Raw genomic sequence first — 20599 nt, forward strand, 5'->3', positions numbered from 1 at the left:
GGAGTGGGGGGGTAGCTGGGGGGTGTGGGGGGAAGCAGACATAGCTGCATGAAGTGGCTGCCTTTTCGAAAGCACATTTAATCTTTCCTGGCTCCCCTAGGCTTCGATGAATTAGAAGGGAAAGGAGAGGAGAGGGGGAAAGAAAAAATCCAGGCAAGGGAGGCTGTTGAGGGACAGCAAGCATCAGGCTCAAATCAACGACCAGATGAAAATGTACTAGACCACACTGCCCCCTCTCTTCCTCTCGCTCTGTCTCCTTCTCTCTCACACACTCTCACTCCTGGAAAGCTTCAGTGTCTGGTTACAGACTCTTTTGGATCCTTCCCCCCCTCCCCAACCTCGCCCTTTGCCAACTATCCTAGAGATTCCTTGCATGCCTACTTAAATCTTTAACAGAATAAGGACCCGTCTCCCCCCTCCGCCAGCCCCGCACACACTCGCGCACTCACACACACACCATTGCCGGTCACCCTTCCCAATAATCTCTTAAGCTGCCGGGAGAAACCCGCCGGAGCATCCCCGCCGCATCCCCGGCCCCGCCGCATCCCCGCCGGGTACCAGCCCCGGGACCCTCCGGGCAGCCGCCCCCCCTCCGCCTTCCTAAGGGGGTGCAGGGGGCTGAAGGGGAAGCAGAGAGGGGGAGCGGAGGGGCTGCAGCCCTTCGCCTCGCATCCCTCCGGCTGGCTGTGGATTTTAAAACAATAAAATCCAGCGCTGGCTCTCGCGGGTGCCCCCCGCTCCCCCCCTCCGCCACGCCGCAGCCCGCAGCCGCCCGTGGAAATCGCACGCCCCACGTCTGCAGTGAGGCAGGCAGACTGCCTGGCTCATGCCCGTGATGACTTTAGAGCTGACAACCTCCTCTCCTCGACCCCCCCTTCCCCTCCACACCCACCCCTGCGCTCAATGGCAGCGCTGCTGCCTCTCGCACCAGACTATATTTGCAATATGTGCTAATTTACCAGCTATATGCCCTTGGATTTTAAAATGAACTCATCAGTCAATGTTTCTAGTACCGATGCTCCCTCTCTCCCTCACACACACCCTCCGCTGCAGACATGTTACTCATTCTCCAAGCATTTCCTCCCCGAATGTCCGTCAGACGCATATACACTTCATTGATCAAACCAAATCCCCTGATAACAATAAATAATAATACAGACAGTTAACATCAGCGGGGAGTGGAGCGGGGGGGCGCGGGGGGAGAGACAAAGATGACGACTAAATCTGCATTGTGCTTCGGGAGGCTGAGCCCTGCCTTTCCCAGGGATGCTCCGCACAATGCGGGGAGCAGGTACCCCCAAAAACCGAGCTCACACCTCGTCCTGGGGCCTTCCCCAGACCCCCCACCCAGGTTTGCCCAAACGCTGAGGATGGCGATGTGTAATACCTGAATCCACACAGCCTTCGGAAGGTGTTTGAGGGAACAGAAGGTGGTTCTGGCTGTGGAGGAGAGGAAGCACCTCACGCAAAACACACAGCGATAAATCCAGGCAGTTTCTTTGTTAGGCTGAGCACTGAACAGACGCTCAGGAATTAAAGGTATCTGGGCTTCCAGAGACACCAGGATTTCCAGAAACACCTTCTCAGCTCCCCCTGAAATCCGTTTCCTTTGTGCTGGAGGCAGGGAGCACCTATGCAAGGAGCCAGGTTGGGAAGAAGGGCTGTTCACCATCCCTCCGTTACATGTGCTGGGTATCTCAGGGGCTTTTGGGCTGCCCTGGCTTTATTTCCCAGTTTTCTGGGGCTGAAACAAGGGAGGCAGGAGATTGGGATTGCCCCTTGGGATTTTGGCTGGTTAGACAGCTTGTGTGGGTCTGGCAAAGAGAAAGTGGCTGCAGTGTGAGTGTTCGGGAAGTTGGGGAGGGTGGGGCTATCTAGAAATCTTTGACTCACTGGGGTAACTCCCTGAGCACAGGAATCAAATTATTGCTCCAAGCAAACTGCATTTTATGAGCAGCAGCCTCAGAATGACATTCTGCATGCACACAGAGCTGGGGACAGCTAAAATAAACGCATGGAAATAAATATACGGTCCATAATTAAATTATTGGGTGCAATGCAGAAGTCTCTGGGTGATGGAAGAGGTGGGATTATGCAGCAAAATCAGTCTGGGGATCCACGGATACAAATTTTCTTATTTATACCGGCATAATCCTGATTGGCATCAGCCTAGATAGGGGAAGAATCAAACCCTGTGTACTGAAGGATCTAATCTTTGGGAAAAGTAGTCTGGATTACTGACTGTATCTGCCAACCATCCTTTCACTCCCTTTAGAGTCCCTCACCACCGCTGCAAGACTTTGCCATCACACAGAGCATTTCACATCCATTGTCTCCTTATCTTCCTTCCCAATAAAAAAATGTTTGATTTTTTTTTTTTTACCCAAAGTTTTGTAGCAAACACATAATTTCTTTGTACACTTTAGCCAAGCCTTTGGAGGATACTTATTTCAAGCAGTTAACACCTGACCCCAATTTTTGTGGGTAATTAGTGAGCTAGATAACCACACAAAATGGGTAATTATTTAGTACCCAAGGGTACTGTACAAGAGGGTAGAGGCTGGCGGTGTTAACAAAAGCACATCCCTAATTATTGCATCCACCCTGATGTTTTAAGAATAGTTACTTCCACCTAATGATCCATGATAAATCAGTAAACTCTTCTGCTTCCCTTAGCACGGGATAACCAAGGGCAGGATGGGAGGGCAAAGCCAACGGAAGGCACGGCTTCAATTTGTGCAAGCTCCAGGAGAAGCCAGAGGAATCCCCTTGGAGAAGGCGGCGAGACCTGATCTGGGACAGCCTGAAAACCACCCCCAACAGCCACCAGGTTGGTTGGGAAAGCTGGAAAAGCCACGTGGGAATTTTGTAGGGAATGCCTCAGGGTCTGCTCCTGGCTTAGGTAACGTGGCCGTGCCGATGGATCCTTGTGTACAACAACAACCTCCATCGGGTTCTCAGCCTTGCTCCTGGAAAATCCCTTTAAAGCACAAATGGGGAAGGTCAGAAATTGTGTTTGGGGAAGGTCAGAAATGCCAGGCAGCTGCACTAGGCTGGGGGAGAAAAAAAAATCATATTTGATGAGTTTCAATTATATGTCACCGCCGATATTGATGCCACAACCACATTTCTCCCATGGAAAACGCTGCATCCTCAGGGGGATTGCCCTCAAATTTAAGGAGGAAGAAATGGGAACTATATTGAAATAGAAACTAAATAAGACTCAGTTGTTAAATCCACACAAATATCCCCTAGGCAGGTCTCAGAGGAGGGTGCCAGACTGGTTTTGGTGACAAGGCAAGGAGCAATGGCCAGCAAGTAAAACTCAAAGAGTTCCACCTCAACCTGAGGTAGAGCTTCCCACGGAGGTGGCAGAGCCCTGGAACAAGCTGGAGATTCTGGAGCCACCCCAGCCCCAGCTGGATGTGTCCCTGTCCCTGCTCCAGGTGAGCCTGCCTGGCCAGGGGGGTTGTTCTGGGTGGTCTCTGGAGCTCCCCTCTCACCCCAAACGCTCTGGGATTCTGTGAGAAAAATAATTTGGTTTTAATCAGCAGCACCACGTGATAAAGAAGTGTTTGCTGGAAACAGATCCATGACCTGAACACAAGAGCCCCCATCCCCTGACCACTGCTGGAGCACTTCACACTCACTTAAGGACATCCTCCAACCAAGGCATTAGGCTCAGAGGAAAAGCACTTTCCTCTTTTAATTGCTTTTATGAATCACCACCGACATCCGGACACTTCATTTACTGGAGTCCAGCAGCCCTGTTTTGCAAACACTCAGATTCCAAAATGTTAAAGGCCTCCAGGCTGGCCAAAAAAAAATAAAAATTAAAAAAAAAAATTAAAATAGAGGTGTCATTCTGCTTAATTTGATCCCAGCTTTGCATTTAACTCAAATGCTCTGGGCCAGGCACTACACAAAAAAAAACCCCCACAACTGGCAGCATCACCTGGTCCTGTGACCACCAGGAACTCAAAACTTAAATAGAGAAAGTTTGAGGGGTTTCCACAACTTCTCATATTTCTCTATTGTTCTGTGGTTTGTTGGGTTTGGTTTTTCTTCTTTGGAGTGAAATAACCACAACTGAAAGAGGCCTGGAAATTGTTCTCATATTTAAAAAGGGGCCAAGTCTCTACAGTCCATTTATAAATAAATATAAATAAAATTGGTATCCCCTCCACTAATCCTCTCAGGGACGTGGATTGCAGGAAATTCTTGCAGAAATGGAGCAAAAGAAAGTTTGCAGAGAGAAGCTGGAAAACAGAAAGGAAGAATGAATTTAATCATGGACACAAGGTCAAAGGTAGGAGAGACCTTGGTAGGTGCTGTTATAGCAGAAAGTAAATACAAACTATTACGATTTTTATTTTTTTTTCCTCAGATCAATTGGAATTAGCAATTCAAAAGGGAAGACACACAGGAGAAGGGATGTTCAGCCAGGGAGGAAGCTTTAGGGACTTCAGCATTAACTCAAAAACCTTGAGGCCTTTTTGAGACCAGTCAATAACTTCACTCTGGGCAAAACAGAGAGAGATCATTTAGGAAATATCTTTAAAATAATGGTTACAGCTCAGCTGTAAGGACAGCATATATGAGAATAGTTTCCAAATTAATAAAATGTCTTCAAGGGAGTAAAAAAACCCATTAGGTAACAGAAATTAAGAGTTCAAATGATGTGAGGAAAGGTAAAATTCAGAGTGTGGGGCACTCTGGAAAGCAAAATGGGCAAAGTTGTCACGATTTGGACATTTCCAGAATGGTCCAGAAATTTCTAGTTTGAGCCTCAGTGTTCTGCAGACCAATTCCACACCAAATCACTGAAGAAATCAATATTCTGTAAAAATGCAGAACCATCTTACACTTACCACGTCCCTGGAGTGCTGGGAGTCCTTGGAAGAAGCTGCAATGTCAAGATTGCTTTTGTCACCCTCACCTGATCCCCTGGTACTCAACAGAGAGGACAGCGTGGTTCAAAATCATCTCAGCCTCATTTCACCACCACCAAATCCTTTTCAGCAACTTTCCCCTCCAAACCATCAGATTTTGTCTCCCACAAGGACTAAAAAGTGATGGTTGGATTTTTCCCCAGTCCCCAACAGGTTCTCCTTGAGCTCCAACTCCATCCCTCCCTGGCTAATGGGGAAAAATTGAGATAATAAAGGTGAGAAAGCCATAAAATGGTTGGATTTTAAGGTGGTAAAGCAAGGGAAAATGCACCCAAACCCTTCAGATTTCACGTGGGTTCGAGGCCACCAAAAGTTTAAGAATTGATTTATTCAGAACATAAAAAAAGCTCCAAGAACCTCACTCTTATTTCAGATAAATCTGACATGGTTTGGGGATATAATTTCGTAAGAGCTGAGGTTTCACACCAAAATCTGGCAAATTTTGAAATACATCAGTTACTAAGAGATGGAGCTGTATGAATATGTTACCCAACAAAGCTGCCACCAAAAAATGTCTGGTCAACATTTAATGCTTTTTTAAACTTTAACTCAAATTCCAGTAGAATCATTGCATGCAAAGGTGGAGTCCCTCAATCAAATATTTTTTTTCTTTTTTTTTCTGAAAAAGCCAGTAAAAATAATACCTGTTGAGGCTGTTCAATTGGAGGTTAAACTGCTGAACCTAAATTCAACTTGCAGAAAGTTTAGGAACATTTTGGGAGTGTGAGCTGGCAGGAAAAGTGGAAAAATTAAATTAAAGGTCTATGAGACTGAGAAGAGCTAGAATGAATTGCATTTCAGTAGGAAAGGAGTGCTAGGGTCACTACAGAAAATAAAGATTGTAATTCCCAGATTGGAGGGCTGCAGTCCACAGATCCATTCCCGTCTCCTCTGTGGAGTATTTTCTATCCTTGATAACATAATTATTGCACCTAAGAAAGGAGCTGGGACCCTGAGCCTTAATTCCTGTCTGGGAAGAGCCCTGAGGGATCAGAGGGACCTGAGGAACCTCAAAGTGCTGGAATTCTTCAACTTCCCCCAGACCTCCTGTCAGACTCCTCACCCTTCCCACCAGCACTGCTTTCTTTTTAAAGAGAGGGTGGAATTACTTAAGAGATGAAACCCAGACATCTTTCCCAGGTTTTCTATTACCACACCTGACACAATTTCAAAAAGAAGAAAATATCCCCAAAACATTTCTCACAAAAAAGACATGTTCCAGCCACTGCTTGAGAATGAAACCCAAGGGTAGGACACCAAAATATTTTCTCCAGCTGGTGGTGGGTGCAAGGCACCGCTCCCTGCACAAGGACAGGCAGGAGCTGGCACAGACCCAGCCCGAGGAATCCCAACCCAGCCCTGAGGATTCCCAGCCTATTCCCAGCCCTCACGCTCACTGGGACTCTGTCTCTCCATCCCTTCCTCTTCCCTGCCTGCTTTATCCACCCAGGCTGCCAGCTCCTGGGGAAAGGGGATCTCTCCTCACAGGGGACACTCTGGGGTGCTGAGATATTGGGGTGTTGCTGTCAAGGAAAGGTCTGGGCTCTCCGGGCAGGGAATTCTGTCTGTGGTGGAGCTGGACTTCACACCCCAGCTCGTGTCCAGCCACTCCACTGCTGCTGGGAGCGGATTAAAAACCAGGGAGCCACGTCTGGAGAGGGATGTGACAGACAGAATGAGTGTCAGGACCTACTCTGGGCCCAGCAGACACTGCTCAGTGTCTGCGTGCCAGAAATAGCAGCGGGAGGCAGGCGCTGCTCCCGGTGCCCCTCTGCACTTCTGCATCGCTTCACTGCAGGCTCTGCTCCACCCTAAACTCACAGCTCCTCCTGGTTATAATGCAAAAAGACAGCCTTAACACTTCTAGGACATGCAACGTGAAGAGAACAGGCAGAAAAATCTGAATTGCAGCTTGTTTACTGTGATAATAAATCACGTTAGGTAGGGTTTTTAATGTGCTGTAATAACGTTCTAGAGCCGACTGCATAAAAATAGTTTGGGATGATTAATTTGATCAGTGTTAATTCTGTCAAGCTAAAAAAGGTGTCAGCACAGAGACAGCCCATCAGAAACATTTCTTCCTGGTGTGATCCTTGCAATTCCAACATGAGTGTCTCTGAACAGCTCATTCAGGATCAGTTCCTCTGCCTTTACAACTCCCCTTAGGAGGAACAAGGACCTCTATTTTATAGGCAGGGAATGGAACCAAAGGAAAATAAGTGACTCATCCCAGACCCCACAGGGAGTCCACAGCAGAACTTCTGGGCCTGCACCAAGGGCTTAATAAAGAAAAATAAATGGTTTCACTCAAAAGGTAGAGGCTGTGCAGTCTTTGCCCCATCAATAATAAACCAAGACAAGCCCCATGAGCTGCACAAGAACAAGGGACAAGATTAAAATCATGCACCCGGTGTCTCCAGGAAATCCAAACTGAATTCCCAGAGAAAGCCCTCCCAAGCCCACCTTCACCTGGAATAACTCAGTAAAAACCCCTCATTCTCCCTCTTTGACCCACATGGGTGGTCCCTGCTCCTTGCTGGAGCTGCTGGTCCACGTGGAGCCGAGCGCAGCAGCAGCTCCCGAGCGATTACTTGATCACTTTTCCTGCTTAATTGCCAGCTTTAATTACTCGCATGGCAACAACAAAAAGTCAATCTGGCAACGGAAATCCATTCTTTGAACAACTTCTGCCTCTTCCCTCAGACACAAACTATTGCTCTATAAGCCATTCCTGATTAATAAGGGGCCCTCGTGGGAAAGCCACTGGATTTCATTTCCTTCAGCTGACAGCCCCAAGTCCCTAAAAAGCAAGGGCAAAAGAACCTTTATTTTATCATGGCTAGATGACACTGTTTTTCCCCTTGCCATTTTCCTTCAGGAAGATATATTAGCACTACATTTGCTCCTCCATGTGGTGGGATTTCTTAAATAAAAACGTATGTTCTATACGTCTGAGCTTGGAAGCAGAGCTGCATTAGCCTGTTAACCATCCACGTTTGCTTCAGACTTGGCCAGCCACCTAGAAAACCTGCCAAGACCTCTCTGGCAGCATTTTCCTCACAGTTCCAGGAAAACATGGAATATTCAAAGAATTTCGGGGCCTCCCGGCTTCGTTTGTCACCACTCTCCTTGCCCACTTAGAGCTAAATCACAGGCAAATTGCTCTAATGCCCTATTAAAGATTTAAAAATGGCCTTCTCCAGAGGAGGGGATCTGAGGACAAATCTCTGCTGATATATAATGCAAAAGCCCCGTGTTCAGATGCGATGCAATGTGGCAGGAGGCAGGCAGGGAGCTGCTTTACAATCCTGCAACTTCCCAAGGGAGTTCTGTCCTGTTCGGGGCTTTTAAACCTCCCTCAGCTACCCAGGAGAAGGAGAGATTGGTTTGGTGCTTGTTGTTATTCCAGAAATGGCTTCAGACTGACACAGGGCAGGGTTAGATGGGATTTTGGGAATAAATCCCTCCCTGTGAGGGTGGGGAGGCTCTGGAATGGATTTCCCAGAGAAGCTGTGGCTGCCCCCGGAGCCCTGGCAGTGCCCAAGGCCAGGCTGGACGGGGCTCAGAGAAGCCCAGGATAGTGGAAGGGGGTGGAATTAAACGATTTTTAAGTTCCCATCCAACCCAAACCATGCTGGGATTGTGAACCCATTGATATCTCAGAGTAAGAAGCAAACAAAAAAGTGAATTTCCAGCAGAGCTCATCACTCCTGGGGCTGAAGGCAGCGCTGCTGAAGACAGGCTGAGTGTCACTGCCACAGCTGGACTGAGGGACACGAAGGTGACACAAATGGCATCGGTTCCATAACCAAAATTCCCAGCAGAATCCATGGGAATGGCACCTGGAAACATTTCCTTCACAACTGAAGCCAGCAGCCAGCTCCCTTTAAAGAGGAAAATCCTGAGTGAACAAAGTCACTCCTAACCAAGAGCAAATAGTGGCCCAGAGAAAAAGGCTTTAAATAATTTTGAGAGGTTTTTTTTTCCTTACAGAGAATAAAACCTCCCTGGGATTTCGGATGTCAAGCAGACTTTTCTTGATTCCCAGCACTAATTTATGGATTAAACATTTAACCCTTGTCTTGAGTATGGATTGAGAGTTCCCAGTTGCTGACAGCTGAGTAATAAACTAAATATAAAAACTGATATAATATTAAAAATAGTGTATTTATAATATTATACACTATAACCCATATTTTCTTATATTATAAAGTTGTTGTGATATTTATTTTTAATATAAAAATAAATAGGATATTTCTGAGCATTGACTTCAATCTAGAGCCTCCAACCAGCCCTGATTCAGCAGCCTCACTGCATCTCCACTAACACAGAATGCACTGGACACTGACTGCACCTTTTCCATTAACACCTCCCCTGATTAACTCCTCTCTCAATAATTATTCTCACATGCAAATGAAGGCAAGCACGTGACTGAACTATCTCAGGGCTTTTATAAAATCCCTTCCTTTCCCACTTCAGAAGGGAAGGACACTCTAAAATCAGCTGTGGATCTGCAGCAGAGAGCAGTGGAGCCTTCTTTTCTTCCTTTCCCATTTCCTTCCTGTTTTCCCTTCTTCCCTTTCAATTTCTTTCCTACTTTCCTTTCTTCCCTTCCAATTTCCTTCCCGTTTTCCCTTCTTCCCTTTCAATTTCCTTCCTGGTTTCCTTTCCAATTTCCTTCCTGGTTTGCTTTCCAATTTCCTTCCTATTTTTCCTTCTTCCCTTCCAATTTCCTTCCTGTTTTCTTTTCCCATTTCCTTCCTGTTTTCTTTTCCCATTTCCTTCCTGTTTTCCCTTCTCTTCCTTGTTCTTTTTTAAAAATCCCAGCCTCCCCATCCCTTGTGAAAGGCAGTGCAGAGCCGAGGGGGCTGTGAGGCACCTGCCAGGCTGCAAACACCACTGGGAGCCACTCTGGGATGCCACGGCTGCTGTTTGTTGTCAGAGGAGATGAGAGGCCACTTCAAACACAAGCAAAACAAACTTCTCACTAAAGCCACATCAGTGCCATTAATCCGGGAATGGGTTTGACCTGCTGCTTGCAGCAATTCCTTAAATCTCACTTAAGCTGAGGAGCACAAAGGGGCTGCCTGCACTCTCCAGGAGCTGTGGTGACCCCAAATCTCACACCAACCTGAGCTGCTGCAGCACAAATCCCCAGCCAGGGGGGCTTGGGAGCGACCTCGCAGTGAAAGGAGGGTGGGAAAGCAGAGCCAGGTGTGACCCTCACTGCTCCTGAAACTTCTGGGACTCGTGGTAATGCCAGGCTTACAAGAAATCTGTTTCTTGAGGAGGAAAAAGGCCACAGCCCGTGTTTAGGTGCAGATCTGTGGCCTGGCTGAGCTGGGTTTTGTGCCCAGCCCTCCAGTGATGCTCTGTGTGGCCTTGGATGTCCCTCCCCTCCCTCTGCCAGGAATTCCTTCCTCTGACAGGAATTACCCAGTGCCACACGTCTGGGGGATTGCCATGGGCACTGCAGCACTCGTGTTCAGCCTGTGAGCCCAAGGGAAGGGAAACATCCACCCCCCTTGGCTTTGATTTGGGAATTATGTGGGAAATTGTGCATTCAGTGCTTTGGAGGAGCCATGAACAGACTGGGCCATGCTCCAGCCTTTTCCCCCGTAGTGACCAGAATTAGCAGCTTTGGACAGCCCAAATCTGCCCTTCCCACTGGATTTTGTTGGGTTGCTGCTTTTTATCCCAAACTTTATGGAGTCTAAGCTCAGTTCCAAAGTTATTACAATGAACGCCCATAATTCTGTGTATGGCTATTAAAAACATAAGTATCTGATCTGTTCTAGACTTGCAAAGTTCCCATTAACTTCTAAAAGCAATTAGGTTCCTTTTTAATTAAGTACTGGTGGAAAAAGAAACACTTTATAAAACAGTTTCAGTTTGTCAGTATTTAATTTCACTACACATCTTCTTGCCTTCACTTTGTGAAACTCAGAGATTCCCAGACTTCCTCCTCAACCTTTCTTTTCCTCAGAACATCCATTTGCTTTTTTTCCTTTCTAGTGGGAATGGTTGAGTGGATCCATTCCAGATCTAACTCTGCTTTTTGCTGGCACCTTTTTAGCCACTTTTTGTCCTCTCAGATTTGGTGGAACAGCTCCTGTGCCATTTTAGTGTCTCTGGACCCAAAAATTCCCCTTTAGTGTCAAGCAGAGGTTTATCCACTCCCATTTTATAAGAGGGATGAAGCCTAAAATGTCCATAAAAACTAAAATTCATGGCTTGAGTTACAAATCTACTGGATATAAGAAAAACAAGCAGCAAAGTCTGCTTGCCCATCAAGAATTCAATGATTCCTAGAAGGGGTCAGGAGTGGAGGTGATGGGAAGGAGGAGCCACTGCTTGTAAGACAGAAGGAAGAATTTCAATTTCTTTCCATGTCTGCCCCAGAAACCTGATTCTTGAACTTGTTTCACCAGGAAACAGGGCCATGACATTGCACAAAGAGGCCAATTTCACCCTATAGCACGTACAGATGATTTGCTTGGGGAGAATACATTTTATATTTCCAGTGTACAAATCTAAATATACGCAAGTGGGACTGCCTGGAGCACCAGCAGAGCCAGGGCAACCAGGAGTTCTTGAGTTTAAAGAGCAAATTAAAATGAAGGGGGGATGCATTCCCAAATATTTTGGATTTTCCTCTGCTATGGGAAATTTCCAGACATGAGATTTTTTTTCTGTTCCAGTTTGCTTTTATTGCTGAAACCCTGCTGGTCCAACAGTTATGAGTTTGTCCCTGACTGAAGCCTGGGTGGACACAAAACTTATCCCAAAAACTCACACCAGAAATGCTGAACTTGGCTTCACACCTAAATCCCCAAGCTGTGAAGAGGGAAAAGTGGGAATGAGAAGGAGAAAGTTGGTTAAAAGAGAGAGATTCCCATCTCTGCTGTGGCCTCTGTTCATCTCCAGATACTGAGCTGCTCCACACCAGCTCATCCTTTCACTGAGAATTGCAATCAATGTCCCCATCTCACTGGGGATTAAAATGAAAAATAAAATTAAAATTAAAATTAATTTTAAAATTAAAATTAAAATTAATTTTAAAATTAAAATTAAAATTAATTTTGATTAAAATTAGAATTAATTTTTATTATATTGTAGTATTATAAATAAATATTATATATGTATTTATATATATTATATTTATATTATTTATTATAAATGAAAATTAGAATTAAAAATAGATTAAAATTTTATGCTTTTAAACTCTGACACACGTACACAGAGAGAGAACTCCCCTCTCCTGGCATCCCCACAGGCGTGAGGAGCAGCACTTCTGAGCTCTGAGCTCAACTGTCTTATTTTTAACTGTCTGATCAGCTTTCAGGCAGGAGCGTGTCAGGATCCAGATTAATTCATGCAGAACCCCATCATCATCATCATAATTTAGCTCCTAAGGTTGCTGTGCTTGGAATTCCAGTTATGACAGGAATTCTATACATATTCCACAGATTTAGAAATGGCATCAATAGAACACTTAGGGCCTTATTCATTAAACAATGAGTCATTCTGGCATTCCACTCCATCTCATCCCAGTCCTTACAGAACTTTTATGTACAAATCTGACTCTGATTCGTGCATCTGATTGAGGAGGGTGGCAGCAGAGTTTCAGCTGGGTGTGGAAATAGATGGAATTTACTGGGTAAAAAAAAAAAGGGAAAAATCCCTCTAATGATGGAAGTTTGATCTCCCACAAGCATCAGAGCCATGTGAGAACAGAGAAGCAAGAGAAAATCTGCCATGAGCACTACTGTGAGGATCTTCTTGCTGCCCAGCAAGCCAGAAGAATAAAATATTTCAGAATACAACACTTGAGTAGCAATTCTGGGCAGATAATTTCAGTGGTGCTCTACAAGAGGCTTAAAAGCTTCCCTTAATATGCACTTTACAACTGTGGTGAACTAATGGTGGTGCAAGACCACAAAATATTTCCCAAATCATTTCCCTAATGACATAAAGCTTTCAGATGGGCTGGCTTTATTTTCTGTGTGAGATTTAAATGAGGATTGAGTTGAAAATTAAAATATTAAGCTGGAGCAAGAGCTGTCACCTGTCTCTCAGGAATGCACCTGTATTAGTGCAGAATGCCTACACAGCAAATACAGGATGATTTTTTTGGGTCAATACTGACTTCATCTAGGCAGAGCACATCCAAATATCAGGTTTTACCATGCTTTAGAAGCTGGAATACAAAGTTTTTAGGGATACACTGGTTCCCAGACTGTGGGAGTTCAAACTGCTGTCATTCAGTCCAGGTAAACTGGGATATGCTCCAAAATACTCTGAATTTTTAATAGAGAGATCTCAGCACAAATGACTATTTTACCTTCTCTTTGTCCTTTCCTGGTTGCTGGATGCATGGCTGGGATTTCTGGGTGCATGGCTTGGATTTCTGCAATTCCTGAAAAGCTGGAGCAGAACAGCCTTGGAAGTCACTGCTCTTCTGTCAGGTCTGTTTGGGGTTAGAAAAGAGTCTCAGAAGTTGTTGGGAAGAAGGAAGGCACAGACACAACTGTACATGAGGCAAACGAGCTGTCCTTTCATTGGAAACCATTCCAAGTCCTCATAATTCCTTGGATGTTTGCAGTTTCCTTCACTACACATGGAATTATCAGTGCCTATTTTTGGTCTTCATCCCTAATAAGTCCCAGTAAATTTAGAATCCATCTCACCACATTTCCTTGGGCATCTTCTCCCCCGTGGCAAGGAAAGTTCAGTTCCCTCCTCGTGGTCCATGAGGGAGGAGAGGGATGGAAGTGGAGTGTCCCATCTCCTGTCCATGAATTCCCTCCCCAGGCTATTTCTGGTCCTTCACTTCACGTTCAGGGACCCAAAACAAGGACAAAGTTTACATTTCCCTATCTCAGGGCAAACACTTTTCCAGGAGGTGAATTGTTTCTTTCTCATTTCACATTCCAGTGGAAACTGTTCCCTGAAAAACAGTTGCTATCTCCCTGGCCATCCACAGGCTGAAGTGAACAAAAACTGGGACTGGAACCCAAGGAAAACAGGACACTTTTGTGCCTTCACTGCTCGAGCTGAGCGAAAACAAAACCAGCAATTAAAGGCAGCGCTGGGGGCGAGCCACCTTCCTTTCTGCTTCCTCTTCTCCTCATTTACAGCTCCTGAGTTGTTCCTTTCCTCGTTGCAAAAGGTCCATAACTGTAACACTGCCACGTTCTCCTGGAAATCTTCTTAAATGGCACATGATGGAAGCCATATGATAGGAGCTTAATTACATAGGGGGCATATGGAAGGCATATGACATAAGGACATATGGAAGGCATATGATGGAAGGGCATCCGAGGACATATGATGGGAGTCTAATTAATTGACAATACATTCCTCTCATCAGGGGGAGAGCTGGAATGCTGTTTTGTTCAGAGGAAAAATATGCACATTGAATTATGCTCACCACTGACCATTCTCCCTTTTAATTATGATTCCTCGGGTTTTGGAGTGGGATGGAGCTTTTTTCATTTACATCTCACAGCATTAACATCAAGATGTGTTTGACAGGGTTATTATAAATTATTTTTGAACCTCCTGAAGTTTTGAGTGTGCAGAGCAAATCTGAAATGTTGCCACCAAAAAAAAAATAAAAATAAAAGAGCCTGTTCTTATTTGGGATTATTCACAAAGCTGCTCCTAGAGAAGTCCCAAACAGGTTAAAAAAACCCAACCCTCATGGAAAAAAAACCTCTGCATTGGACAGGAATCAATGCAGCTGAAAATTTGCACTTCCATCTGCAAAAAGATTTATGGGGGGGAAATAAGGTAGTGCTTAGAATGTGCCAAGAAGATTCCTCATTTTTTAACTACCTGCATGTGTTTGGGGCATGTGCCTTCCTGAAACACAGAAGCAGCCTTGTGTTATCCCAGATCCTTTCCTTGTCCTGAGAAACTGCAGAGCTATAAACCATGGCAGTGATACCTGGAACCCTTTGGAAAGCAAGATGGGATAAAATCCCATTAATCCACTCCTGGAACAACTCGTAAGTGAGCCCTGAGTAACCCTCACAGCTTCTCTTTGCATTCAGCAAACAGGGATTTGCAGCTATTCAAGCTTTTAAGGGCCATTTTACCAGGAAAAAAAACAAACAAAACCAGTTTTCTGTGTTATTTAGATGCCTTGAAATATCATTATCATGTTCACACTTTCAGATTAACCCAGTGAAATTAACCCAGTGCCTGCTCCTTATTTTTATTCACTAAATGAACAAGTTTAGGAAGAGACAGAGCCTGTTATTTCTGGGAACTCAGAAAACCTTGCCAGAATTACTCAGAGAGAGAGTGAAAAGATCTAAGTTCAGGTCCTGGGCCCTGACCAAGGGTTGTGGCCACCACCTTCACCCAGGCCCCCAGAGGACCTGAACCCTGAGTGCTGCCAACATCAAAATGTTCACTTTTCTGTTCCAGTTTGAGGAGAGTTTCAAGGCTTGTTCAGGTCTCCAATATTAAAGCAAATAAAACCATGGATTTCAGCAGCAGCTGGGTAAATTGGATGTTCCCAATTCCCTGCATTTTAGACCTGTAAAACACATCAGAAATGTGGGGTTTGTTGGTCCCACAGCTTCTCCACAACGTTTGGGGTGTTCCAACTGCTGCAAGGGAGAAGCAAACCAGCCCTGCTGGAGGTATCAACCCCTGAAACACCCAATTCTGATGTACAAAACCCCCAAAATCCCCATTTTAGCTGAGTGTATTCCCCTCTGGATATTCCCAAGGAGGAGCTCTCCTGTAGATTTAGGTACTTTCACCAAAACCCTCCAAGGCTTTATCAGGAAGCATCAGCCTTGTTTAACTCCCAGTGCAGAATTAACTGAGCCAGACAAAGACTGATGGAAAAGGGGGGGAAAAAAAATACAGGATATTTTTACCTTTGGAGATTCTGCTTGCTGACCACGAAGGCAAGAACACTGAGAGGTTGCCATGGTGCTTTTTGGGAATGTTAACACCACGCTGCTCGAGGGCTAATGAAGGAAGACAAACATCACTGGATTTGCTAAAAACTCAGTAACACAGCACCGACAAGTAGAGAAAAAAACCCCACAAAACGCTGATAAGATGAACATTTTGATAATTCTAACGAGGCAGAAGGAAATAAAAAAAGGTTTTTCCAGCTCATCTTACCTGCTCTTTCCTGTTCCAGGTGTCCAGAGCAAAGAGTGCTGAGGATTTATGGTCGCTCCTGGCGCCGGTGTGTGCAAGACCCAAGGAAAGCTAGGAGGTTGTACAGTTATCTCCCTTGGTGTAATTCTAAACTATACAACCTACTACCTCAACCTGGATGCATGCAGTCAAAAATTCATAATCTCAGGGGCTTCTAGTTATAAATAAAAAAACCAAAAAAAAAAAAACCCCTCCAAATCCTCAGTGGTTTAATTTAGAGGGAATAAACTGCTGGGGGAAAGACACCAAGCCCAAAGTCAGCTCCCCACAATGGAAATGTGATAAGACACAACAAGCCAGGGTTGTTCCTGCTGGATTTGGACAAGATCACGGAGGTTTTCACATGAGATGGAATTTTTTGGCTAAAAGAATGGTGTTCACCTTCCACAGCAGATTCAGAACATACACAGACATACTTATTTATTTTTTTAATAAAAAAAAGGCATTTAAAGAAGGTTTAGGTAAAATTTATCCTTCCTGAACACACCACACTGAACCTGGATGTTTGAAGGATGTGCAGGAATGGGCTTGGGAGAGAAGTGCAGAAATCCTGAGGTGAATTTGACCCTCACCCCAAAGGGTTCAAGTGAACCATTCTGGAAAAGCACCACGAGCCTCCCTCAGCCACATTCCCTTCCCAAGACACGTTTTTATCTTGCATTAATTCCCAGCTGGGATGTGATCCTTGTGACTCACCCCAGCACCCACCAAGGTGGTGCTTAAAGCAGCAGGCTGCCTGTTTATTGCATTATTATTAGTAGTATTAGTAATAATAACAATAATATTCACTATATCAATAATAGTATCAATAATACTATTAATAATATTAACAATATTAATGATTTTAATTTTAATTTTAATTCTAATTTAAAATACTAATGATAATGATAATAATAATGATAATAATAATGATATAATAATAATAATAATAATAATAATAATAATAATAGTAATAATAATAGTAATAATAATAATAGTAAAGCAGGGCTGGGCTGGTGCCCCTCAGGTGAATCCCTGGCACAGCAGCTCCCTGCTGGAAGGGGATTCCAAGGGAATCACACCCCAGGAATGGGTGCTGAGCTCTGCTGAATGCTGCTCTGTTTTCCCAGGATAAAGCAGAACTTTCTGCTGATGTTGGAAAAGGCACTGCCCTGCCTTCACAGCCCAAGGCTGGCAGGAAATAAAGGAGGAAGATGGGAAAGAGCATCAGAATTCAGCCTGCAACAGCAGGAGAATACACTGGGAAAAAGGGAAAATAACCTTAGTGTGATGTCAGGATGTTGATGGGATCCCGATTTCTACTGAGTCCATATTCGGTAAAGTTTACTTGGACCAAGGAGTGGAAATCCAGCATATTTTAGTTAACAGCACACAGCAGAGTCGCTGTAACTGTTTGATGATTAGTTAGAGCAGTGACCAAGGCACAGCTCTGGATAAGGAAATTACAGATTTCTGGCCCTGGACTCCAGCCAGGAGCTTTTTCCTTGTCTAAAAGCATCCCGGACCCAACTCCTTGACATAAAATCATCATCTCTGTGCACTGAACAGCTTTTCTCCAACATGAAATCCAATGAATTAACTCAAGCAGTTTTATGGGAGGGAGTGAACCTGTGTGCTGAGTCAGGCTGATGAAAAATCCCAAATCCTACCCAATCTCTGGGCCACGGAGCAAATTCCCTCTCAGACTTCCAGGAACAACCTGGTTCACATCTTGCAGCTATAAATGAAACCACTGCAGGATCACACAGCTAAACCACTCCTTTAATACAACTTACACCTGCAAGTATTCTTCTGCACCTCAATCTTGTAATACCTAACATTCCATAATTGAAAGTTTTGAAGTTATTACCTATTTCTGATCAGTTTGACGAGAAGGTGCTGTTAACACTGAGACTGACACAGGCACCCCTTGCACACCAGGCAATTAAAAGCAGAGCAAAAAAACCCAAAAACTCTCCAATAATTTGCTCTAAAATGGAAGATAGAGAGAGGAAGAGAGTTTTGTTTCAGTCAGATACTTAATTCAGCAAAGATCTTTTCCTGGATAAATTCCTTACTTTAGATTTAGGCCAAACTAACCTAAGTTTTTCTCAGGCTGGCCATTGCTAATGACTCCCTACCTCTCCTTTCTGCTCTTCAAGTTCCACAAAGAGTCTTCAAGAACTTTCTTAACACCAGAAAAATGTCTATCCTAGGGTTTGACACCTAATTCACCCTCTGGGGTCAATTTTTAGGCTCCTCCCCATCCTGCTGCACGAATTATCCTGGCAAATTTCCCCCATTTACAGCACTCACTACAGGTGTTTTGTTCCCTCCAAGCTTGGACAGCTGAAAGTGCATTTCCATCCCAGAGGAACTGCAATTTCCAGCAGGAGAAAAAGTGCCAGGCATTCGAGTCGTGCTGCCAAATTGAGTAATAACAATAGGAAGTGCAGAGTTTAGGAATTGAGATTAAATATTCCAACAGGAGCTGCTCTCACTGCTGTTATTTGTGTCCCTCCGTGTCCCTGCTCCGGGGCTGGGAGCTCTGGGAGCAGAGCAGAGGCAGGCACAGCTCTCCTGACACTTCCTCGTGGTGCCACCGAGCTCCCTGTTTGTTTTCTGGTGATTTTTGTCAATTATGTCTTTACCCAATTAGCACAATCATACCTAATTACGCAATTAGGGCGAATCTGTAATCTAATGACAATGTTCAATTGCGATACGTTATCGATGTCGGGAAGTTCCCGTTGAACGTGTGGAGCTCTGCGTTCCTAAATCAGCTCATGGGGCCCCAGTGCCTTTTGTCTGGGACCCCTTTTAGGCCTCTTGCTGCTTCAGAATCCCAGAAATGATTTCACACTTCTGGGGACAAAAGGGAATCTCTGGCCTAGCCCAGCCCAGCCTTGTTTTAAAGCTACAGCGTAATTAAAAAATTGTGTCTTTTCACTGCGTGTAACTCTGCGATTCCTGAAGGAAATGTGACTCCAGCTGCTGTCCTAGCACAGAAATGCTGGGGTTCACATCCAGTCAAGTTTTATTTTCCAAAAAGAGAGAGAATGCCCCTGGGGCAGCTCTCCTCAGGCTCTCCTGCTCTGAAGTTCCCACCTGCCCATGTCCCTGAGCCCAGGAGACACCAGCTCTGAGCTTTATTCTGGACTAAAGGGAACTGTTCACTCCTCGCTGGTTTTATCTCCTCTTCCCTTCACAGGCTTCAGGTGAGAGAAAAATCCACAAACTTCTTCCCCTACCCACATTTCCTACTGAATTGCCCCAAGAGTGAGGTGAGAATCCCAAGCCAGAGCTGATTTTTGGGAATTGCCTGGTTGGAATATCCCACTCCTTTCAAACATCCTTCAGCCTAAAGCAGCGATTCAGTCCCACAGGGGTGCAGAGGGCAGAATATTCCCAAATAATGACATAAAACAGTGCCTCATGCACTAATCCCCTGCACTACATCACACTTCCTATGCATTTACAGACCCACTGACTTTGGACAGGATTCCAGCAATGGACACTCACTGCAGATGGTCAGAAAAGCTGAATTTCGTCTTGTTATAATCAGGAAAATCATCAGCTGAGGTTCAGCTCTGAACCTTTTGGGCTGGGAATGATGCAGAAGAAGAAGGAAGAGCCCACCTTCCCTCTCAGATCCTCCTTGCCAAGGAGGGGGTGGGAGAGCAGCAAATCCTCCCGAAGCAAATGCATTTCCTTAAGTCATTGAGCAAAAAATAAATACAAAAAACCCACAAATGCCATCGTTCCAGCTAGAGGGCTGAGATCCTGTTTGCCAAATTTCAGCCTGGACTGACCTTGTATTATTTCTTTTTTCCTTTTTTTTCCCAGCTGATTTTCATAAACCTCAGACAGGAGAGGGTTTCACCTTGGAAATGCTGACGTGATTCCTGCTGGTCACGTCACTCCTTCAGCTTTATTTGGTGAAACTTTATCAGAAGTTGGTTGTAATGAGGAGCCTCAAGAGGTTCAAAGGTTTACCCCAGCTCAGAGAGCTCTCCTAGAGGTCTGGCAAACAAACTAAAAAGGGCTGGAAGTCCAAGAGGCTGCAAAGTAGGGGAAGAAGCCTCATCTGGGCTCAGCTGAAATCCAGAACAAGTAAATATTTTGAAAGCTCTCCAAAATTGTTCAACGCATGACAAAAACCGTGCCTCAACTGCTGCAATCTGAAGGTTTGCTCAATAGAACATTTCAATCTCTGGGCCTTTCTAGGGGAAAGGTGGCTCTCACTCCTGGACCAAAATGTGCCTTTTGAGAGGAGCTGGAGCATCAGCTCTGGGTGAGACAAAACCTGAACCCCCTGTGCTGCACCCAAATGGGGAAGGTGGAAAAAGTACTGACTCTGAATGACTCCAAATCTTTTATTTTGGGATTTTTTGGTTTATCCCAAGCCTGCTTTGTGACTGAAACCCTGCATGATCTGGACCTGGAGCTGAGGCTGGTTTCACCTGGTGCTGAAAAAT

General features: G+C 44.9%; 1 long non-coding RNA gene across 4 annotated transcripts in view; it reads right to left on the reverse strand.

The window, feature by feature from the left end:
• Positions 1 to 1115: 1115 nt before the first annotated feature.
• LOC107214406 overlaps positions 1116 to 20599 on the reverse strand; it is a 131500-nt gene continuing 112016 nt past the window's right edge. For 2 of the 4 annotated variants that reach the window (XR_001524933.3, XR_001524932.3), the window contains 3 exons: positions 15851 to 15943; positions 13297 to 13422; positions 4266 to 4947 (listed from right to left, as the gene is read on the reverse strand). This is a non-coding gene — a long non-coding RNA (uncharacterized LOC107214406). The other 2 variants (XR_001524936.3, XR_001524935.3) reach the window with 2 other exon arrangements.

Source organism: Parus major, chromosome 24 (assembly GCF_001522545.3).
Source record: "Parus major isolate Abel chromosome 24, Parus_major1.1, whole genome shotgun sequence".
Lineage (NCBI taxonomy): Eukaryota > Metazoa > Chordata > Aves > Passeriformes > Paridae > Parus > Parus major.